General features: G+C 39.6%; 1 long non-coding RNA gene across 1 annotated transcript; it reads left to right on the forward strand.

Moving 5' to 3' along the window:
* Window positions 1-911: 911 nt before the first annotated feature.
* LOC132328318 (uncharacterized) lies at window positions 912-8,763 on the forward strand. Its single transcript, XR_009486735.1, has 2 exons — window positions 912-1,217; window positions 8,107-8,763. It is a non-coding gene; the product is annotated as an uncharacterized LOC132328318 (long non-coding RNA).
* Window positions 8,764-8,985: the final 222 nt, after the last annotated feature.

The following is an 8,985-nucleotide window of genomic DNA, read 5'->3' on the forward strand; positions in this document are numbered from 1 at the left end:
TATTGCAAACTTGCTGTTTCCTGTCCTGAGGGTGTTTGCCTGCAGCTAAAACAAATTCCTAAACCCATGGGACTGATCTGTCATGCATCAAACATTGAGCTGCTTTCTCAGCTTTCCCTTCCTCTGTTCCCTCCCTAGCTCTGCTCATTCCCTAGAGCAGGGAGCTTGCCTCCCCTTTTAGGCCTGTAGCCACAAAATAATCAAGTAAAATGTAAATTGCATGGGTAATTAAGATGGACTAACGCAATCCTGGTATGTGGTAGTAAAATGAATGAATCTTTTTAAATTAAAAATGATTACAGGAACCCTGCATCTGTCCCCTGTACTTGCCAGCGTTAGTTTTTGTACTTGCCAGTGTCATTCAGAATGCTGTGAGTAGAATAAGTCATTATCACCTAGGTAATCTTTGCTCAGGTTGGTACCAAAAGCCACTTTCACTGTGAGTGTGGTTAATTGCCAATGGGAACTGGCATAAACCTAAAAACTTGCTGTACATAATTCAGTGAATACCTATGCTAGTTACTGAGAGCTCAACAGCAGCTTGGAGATTAAAGGATGTATTGTCCATGCAAATTTCATGGTGGAAGATAATTTCTTAATGATAAAATATCTGGCAATTGCTCTTGCAAACTATATCAAATGTGCTTGTTTGTTGCTCTTAAAGAAATGTGTCTTGCAAGCATCTTCCCTGTTCTTTATACATGAACACACAAATGCACCTTGCAGAAACAATTCTGAGATATAATTGCATTCTATGAGTAACTCCATTAGATTTGCATCTCTTTGAGGGCAGACTTGCTCTAAAAAGAAGAACTGCACAAGATTCACATTTGTTCCTTCAGACAGGAAGAACTTTTAGATACCACAAGGAGGGGAGAGAGTGTTACCTTAGCACACAGTTGCTCACTTGCTGTCTCCTGATCCCCATCTCCCTCTTCCTCTCCCCTCCTGCATGACCAGATTGTTCTCTGAAATGTAGTTGTGTGATTTTGCTGCAGGCAACTGGTTGAGTTACAGGTAAATTGCTGCTTTCTCTCATACCTGTATTTCAGATGAGTTCACAGAGAAGAGTAAGATAAACAATGGAGGCTAATAATGAGAGCCAGGAAGGATGGTGAGGGGAAATCACACAGAAAGAATTGGCACCTTTTTTCCCCCCACCTTATCTCTGTTACATCTTGTGATGGCACAAAGATATGCAAGAGATGTAGCACTAGGTAAGTGATGAAAATATTTTCTTAATATTGAGTGGACAGTAGTTATTTTGTTATTAAATATATTTATCACAATGAATCCTTTCCACATAAAAGGTTATCATTTGACCATCTTACTCCTAGAGAGCTCCATGAACTTGAATGCTTTTCAAATTATTTTTAGTCTTTTGGAAAGGGAATTGTTGGAATGATTTCTAGGTTAAAAAAAAAAGACTTAAAATATTTCTGACACTGGCCCAGAGTATTCTTTAATGGTCTTTAACTTTTCTCTACATAAGCATCCAGTGCATATTGGTGAATTTAACTTTCTTATAATGTTAACTTAAGCCCAGAATTTTTTCCTTTGCTCCACTCTTCTTTCTGCAGCTCAGTCAGAATTAAGAATTTGAAGTAGGTAACAATTTGAATTTGCCATTGAAATAGAACCTGGTACCTTGCAATGATCTTTTCCAGTATAAGAAATTAATCTCATGGATCCCAGCATTAAAAATAACCCCAAAATTAGCTTAAAAATGTCAACTGTTCTGTAGCAGTTTCCTCCTTAGGATGAAAGATGTTTTCAAACATTAGTGAATTCTCACAAAGGTTCTGTAGGAGGGAAGTTATTTCAGTTATTGGAGCTGACAGTGGAAACCTCTGGCACAAACTGGAAACACTCCTTGACCCCCAGCCATGTAGCAGCCATGAATGGTCCTTCACCCAGCAGTTCCTATTCTAAGATGAGGAATTTGAGATGATGGAAAAAAGTGCCTAAATGATAAGTAGACAAGCAAGTAATAATAATAATGTGCTGCAAATTCAAGTTGATGGCAACTGTTGTGAGTTCTGACTGAGCAATGAAGTATATTTTATGAAGAAAGCATGACTGGAAGCGTGCAATGATGATGTAGAGCATTTGACCAGCAGTGTCTTGAGCAAGCTCCTTGCAGGATTAAATTGCAATGGACCAGCTGGAAGCTCTAATTAATAAGCAGAAATATTTGTACTGGTATCCCAGCTTCAGGGCACTACCTATGAAAATGTCTTTGCTGGGGTGAAAATAGGATGGCACTAGGCTGCTCAGACTAATTATGAACATTTGGAGCTGAAGAAAGTGACAGAGTTTTCATTGGCAAATGAGATATGTGTTCTTAATTTGAGAGGATAATCACTCTCCACTTCTGGGGTTTTTTGAATTTTGAATCATTCTATGAAAGGAGAAAAATAGATTAATCAGATATTGTAACCTGAACCCAACCAAATCTAGCATTCATTCAAAAATTCCTACTGACCTAGAAGTTCTAATTGTCAAAAGAATTGCTGTTTGATTTCAGTATGTTTTGTGTTAATGAAATCTCCAGAAACTATAACCCGAGATGTTTGCTTTGTCCTCATTTCCCTCTCAGTAGTATACCCCTGTGCCTAAAAATGACGTGATTTACAATTTCCCTGCTACCTGCCTGGTAGCTGCAGGGGTGCAGTTCATGAATTTAAACTTGCACATGGCCTCTCCTTTGCTGCAGCTCACAGTCCTATTTATTATAGCTGTTGTTTTGGGGATTTTTGGAACAGAATGAAAACCTTGACAATGTGTCTGCCTGTCAGAGGCAGGAGGGACATTCAGCAAAATCATCTGCAGCTTTATAAGCCCAACACAGGCCAGTAGCAGACTGGGAAAGGTCTCTTCTGCCCAGGATCCAGGTGGAAGAGCTTTGTCATCTCTGGTGGGAGTGGTCAGTGCAGGCTGCTTTTGTCCGTGCAGAGCCTGTGCGCATGGAAAGGGCCTCTTGCTTCCCTGCAGAGACCTATTGAAATGAAACCTAGAGGTAATAGTTTCCAGTCATAAAGGAGCCTTACATTCAAGTCAGTTTTTCTAGTCTGTGCTGCAGTAGTTGAGGTTTATTCATGCTGTTCTTCAGGCACCCAGAGGAACAAGATGTTCCTAGCCAAAATTTTACTGCAGTTAGGTATCTGCTTCTCGTGCTCTTTATTTTTGATGAAATTTTTCATGAATATATTGAAAAAATATCCTGAATCAATAATTTTCCCTTTGAGTTTCTCAATTCTTGGTCTCACAATGATAATTCCAAATATTGCATTGATCTTTGTGAGTAGATTCTGGATACTCTGAACAACGTGCCTCCAGCTTCAAAGAGTTCATGGTTTAGAAGACCAAAAGCCAGCAACAGCTGAGAAGGGCAGAGCCGGAAGGATTTGCTCCAATTATGAACAGTGAAAATTTGTCTTGCAAGGTCATAAAGCAGGGGTAGCACACCAGTTGCATTCCTTGATGATAAATTAGAAATAACTCATGAGACTGAGAGTTTATTTTAAAGGAAGTAGAGATGCTTTTTTTGTTCCTCAGTGTAGATTTGGAGATATTCATATGGTTAATACAAATTTACTATTTTGGAAGGTTTATTCTGGAGGGATTTTCATGTATGTGTCCATTTTTCACTCAGATTGAGTTTCTTGTAAAGTTGTGTGGTTGTAGGTACTTGACTCCATTACAGAAGTTATAGTAACTCAAGCAGACAGTAGGTCTTTATGAAAAAAAATGCAGAAAGTTAAAAGTAATGTCTGGCCCTAATATTGGGTGGTGAAAATGAAAATGCTGCCGGAATTCAAGAAGATACTGATGAAAATCTTTAATAGAAATGCTATTAATTGAGTGCTACTTAATTTAAGCCTGTGAACCCACACAAAGACAAGTTCTGGAGCACAGATTCAGCATTGGGATTGGTGGCTGGGTTTTCAGAATCAAGGTCAAGCACTTCTCTGGATTTCAGAGGCTTCGGGAGAGAGCAGTGCAGTTTTGCTGTTAAACACCTCTTGTGGCTGCATTGAATCTATCTGGAAGTTCTGCATAGCCACAGTGGGGTTTTAGGAAAAGTGATGAGTCTTCATCACCTAAGGAAAACAAGTAAGGAAGAGCCTGTCCCTGTTAACATCTTTCCCATTCACTGATGTGTTTATTTTGTTATGTGTACAATGAATCCCATTTAGCTTTCTGGTTATGGGAGATATGGTAAAAAGTTTGGGAGTGTGGAATTGTATTCCTTGGATAAAGTTCACACCTCAAATAGACCTTAAAGAAGGCATAAAACCTGCTCTGGGTTCTCAGTTGGGAGTTAAGAGGAACTTAAATGTAGCATAGACCATAGATTGGCAGATAGTAATGAATTTCATATATGGCAGTAGCTAATATGGAAATATGAATTCTTTACTTTGCATTCAAAATACAAATTGGGATACTAATGGTAAGGATGGCTATGGCACGTTTACCTGAAAATTGTGGGGATGTATGGAATGAATAACTGCCTGGAATGTGGCATTTTCATTTTTACCACCAGACATTAGTTTTAACCTTCTGCATCCCATGGGGCTTTCTATAAACAACACCAAAAATGTTCTTCAGTGATTTATATTTATATTTTTCTGAAAAGGTGGAGCCCATAGATTCTATTTAGCTGAAAATTTCTTTAAGTGACTGTACAACAGCATGTGAAGCACAATAACACAACCCAATAATTAAAGAAAAAGGTTACACCCTTTTGAGGGTTCCTTTTTTTTTTTTCCTTTTTTTTGAACTGCAAACTCTTTTTGTAGCAAATATAAGCATTGTGAAGAAAGATAATGGGTGTCCCCTTCTCTTTAAACTCCTTCCTGCAGAGGGGAAAGCATGAGTGTCTTACAATGGCCTCTTCCTTCCCTGCCTCTCTGGTGAGAGGTGAAATTCATCCTTGTTTGGGAGCTCTCAGAGACCTGTCAAGGCTTTGTTTCTGTGCATGAAGGTGAAATCACTCAGGCACGTCTTCCCCTCAGCATGAGGTATGAGCTGTGAGCATGGCCAACCACACGACCCCAGACCAGAGCTACAGAGAAACAGGAGAGCCCAGGGGCAAAGTGCTCTGAGGCTGCCTTTGAGTTCCACTCTTTCCAGTGGGTTAAGTGAGTCGTTACCATGAGGTTATTGCAAAACCCTGTGAAATATTGTTGGTAGCTGGGTCTCTGGCACCAGGAGAGAATTCTGCTAATTTTTTCAAAATTCTGGCTCATGTTACAGTGGAACTGAGGATAAAATATCTATCTGTCCTTGCTTCTATTTTGCAAACCCCTGAACTATTTAGCTTGCCCACGCATTGTGGTCCAAAGCATTGTGTGTTTTGGATTGTCTAAATTTTTATTTTGGCTTTTTGAAAGGTATACTATTTATATGATTTAGGATGCTTAGTGGCATGCATACTAATTGTAGAAAAATCCATCAGATATTACCCAGTAGACTAGAGAGGCTCCTTCATGGCTGTTATGGTCCATCAGGTAAATACATACTTTGAAACATGTACTAATGTCAAAAACCATGAGTTATTTACCCAGGAGATGCTGTTCCAGCATGCTGGGCAGATGTGTATCTAGGGTGGGGTTTTTTCAACAGCTGATTTTTAAACCTTTTTTTTTTTTCAAACTGAGAAGGCTGTATCAATTTTGAAATAGCTGCCATGACCATTTTTTGGAAAAGTACACACAGTTTCAAAGCTAACACATGCCAAGCTGTGCGCTGTTATTTATGTGCATTTATACATCTCTGTAACGTTGTGTATAATGGGCTCTGGAACCATTTTCTTATTAAGCCAATATATCCCTGTGGTTCTTATGTAATGCTGGCTTTGTCTGGCTGGTAATGAAACAGATGGATTGTTGTTGCTCGCACCCAAGCACTTGGGGTAGTCAGACCAGCGCCAGGTCTCCATTTTAATTCCTCAGTGTTGCCCAAGTCCTTCTAGGAGATCAGGAACAGTATAAATGCATTGCATACCTAATGTAAAATGTGTGGTTTCTCCGCATTAACCATCTCATCCCTGCAGCTAAGGTAGCCGTTCACTCTTCAGGTTCTTTTATAGCTGAGTAATCTGGGGTATGGAGAGAAGCAGTAACTTTTCCGAGTTTAACCAGCTGGTCCAGATGTGAGGACACAAAATGTTGTTTTCTAATAGTAAAACTTTCTGGCCTTTTTGCATATTTTGTCTCACTCCCTCTTGTTTTTCTAAATAATGCAAGCAGATAAGGAGACAACTTTTTGTTCTTGTTATTATCAGAAAACACTTTCTGAAAACATCAGGAACACAGGTGTGTGGACCACAGCATCATCTGAAACATGAAGTGTATAGCCCAATGCATTTGAATATGCCCTCAGGATTTGGATGTCTTCTACCTGAACATTTTGGTCTCCCTTTCAAGACCAGATTTCTGGGGATGCAAGCACTTGAATTTAAGTGTATAAGTTGAATTCAAGTGTGCGCCATAATCTTTTTCCCTCTTTGATTTTGCCATCATCACCTACTCTGACTTTTCAAGGAAATGCATTCTAGCTTGGCATGGCATTTGCAAAGTTTCAGCATGCAGCTACAATTGAGAGGACAAGCTGCAGCCCCAGGCAGGGCAGTGCAGGGAGGGGAAGGGGGTCCATGGCAATCTTTTCTGCAGGAGTGCCAACATCACGGCTGTATTTAATGACACAGCACTAAAGCCAGAAGACCATTAAAATGGTCTGAAAATGGCTCTGTTACACAGTTATCTTTATGACTTAGTCATATCTGTATCTGGAAGGACTTTGGCTTTCATTCACGTGCCAACCATGTACTACAACAATTAAAATACTACACTCATAAAACCCTGACTGCTGTGTGCGTGTGCGGCCCGATTGAAGCTCAGCAGATGAGATTGTGATCACATCCCCAGCTGCAAAAAGAAAAAAAATCTGTGATATTTGGAGCAAAACCCGAGGCTGATGGTAGTGTTATGCTCCATGTTCAAAGTGTCATTGCTGGCCAGTGATTTACATTTTGCATGTTCACTGAGCAGCCTTTCTCCTGTGTGTTAGTTTGGACAACAATGCATTTTTTCATACGGGAGGAAGCAACAAAATAATAGAGAGAAATTAACCAATCAAAATCATGGTAAATAAAAGTCTCTCTCTCTCTTTCTTTTTAAGGCTCAAGAGGCAGCTGGCACTCTCAGGCTTTGTTATACTGAGGAAAGAGAACAGCAAAACTGCATGCAGTATAGAGTCAGTGTCATTGAAACTAATGGCATGAATGATCCCACACCATTGTAGTGAGACGGAGATTTACTGTGCTTAGTAGAGAACCCATATTATGGAGAAAAGCATCGATCTACTTCCACATTTTATTCACATGAATGACAAACAAGTTATTCACTGCTATGCAGTCACATTCAATCCCTCAGTGTCTGAGTCACAATGCCTCCCAAGTCCCTCACACTTTACAGCTGTGCAGAGCACCTAGCCAATAACTATTTGTCTCCACTTTCCAACCAACAGAAAAGGTTTATTAGCCCCTATTACTTGACCATTTTACAGTTTAGACTTGTGTTTGCTGGATAATTTTAGCCACAGTGCTTGATTCCTACAATAACATGTCCATTAATGGAGTGTCCTCTCTCTCCCCCTCTTTTTCATGATAGGCATTAGGCAGGTGGGGAGAGAAGCTGTGGTTATGTTGCCAGTTTCACTTTTTTGATCAGATTTTGACATTTCCGTGGCCTAGGTGTTCTGCTTCCAAGGGCTCAGTGCCTGTTTCCTATGCAAAAAGTACAAATAATGGTAGGCTAAAATAAATGAAGATAGGCAGGGAGGGAGATTAAATGCAGTATGGATGATTTGTTCTTGGTTTTTCTGTATTTATTGACTAATGCCACCTGATAGGGACTTTTTCCTTTGTTTTTAACTCTAACTTTAGTACAGTAATGGAGATATCATAGTGGTAAATATGGCAAAATAAGGAAAATGCTGGCAAATTATTTCTGTTTCAGTGGGGAGAGACTAAATGATGGTGAAGAACAGTTCAGAAGCACACAGTGCATTGATTTAATTCCCTGTTTCTTTACATTACAGCACTTGTGCAAGCCCTCCTTAGCCATGAGAGGATGCTCTTGGTACACAAACTTTGGATGAGCCAGAGTCCCTGCCACCATCCTCCTCATCATTTTCAATGCAGCCTTTGGGGCAGACTGAAGATCTGACAGGGAAGCCTGTGTGCACTGTGCTACCACCCCGACTATTCTAATGGCCTTCTGGGAAATGTAGATTGATTTTATCATTTCCTTCCAACAGGAAAACTCACTTTTGAGCCCTTCATCATCATTGTAGCTCCACATGTGTAGGACTCTGCACAGTCACCTTGTCTTTGTATGCTTTGTTGCACACTCCTTAATTGCACACATTTTCTGTGGAGATTGCAGAAAACTGTTGGTTCCCAAACTTAAGTCACATCAAATCTATAGCTACCTGTTATCATACAGTTTGTATCATTGATTCTTCACTCTTTTTCTTCATTTGTACTTCTTAGGGAGTAAAAACTCATCAGCTTTCAAGTTGCTAATGTTTCATAATGTTAAATGATTTGTCCCAGAGGATCTGGTGGCCAAGTCAGGAAAGGAATTTGTCTTCTAAATGCCTGCCCTCATTCTTAAAGGACACTCCCTTGTGTTTCTGCATCCCCTTGATATGAACTCTGAATATAGCGTGGAATAAATGGAAAAAATGTCTTAATATCCTCGTTACTCTAAGGAAAAGTGAAATTCTGCATTTCTGAATTTGTCTTTTTAATGCATATTTCTGGTTGCCTCTTACAACCTCCTTCTCAAAATGGGATCAAATAACTGCAAGATTTTTGACTTCAAGAATAATAAACTTTTTGTTTTAAGGTTGTCTTCTTGGTGGGATCTTAGGACAGTAATTTCAGCATTAGCAACATAGGCTGTTGAATTTCTT

This window comes from Haemorhous mexicanus, chromosome 6 (assembly GCF_027477595.1).
Source record: "Haemorhous mexicanus isolate bHaeMex1 chromosome 6, bHaeMex1.pri, whole genome shotgun sequence".
NCBI lineage: Eukaryota > Metazoa > Chordata > Aves > Passeriformes > Fringillidae > Haemorhous > Haemorhous mexicanus.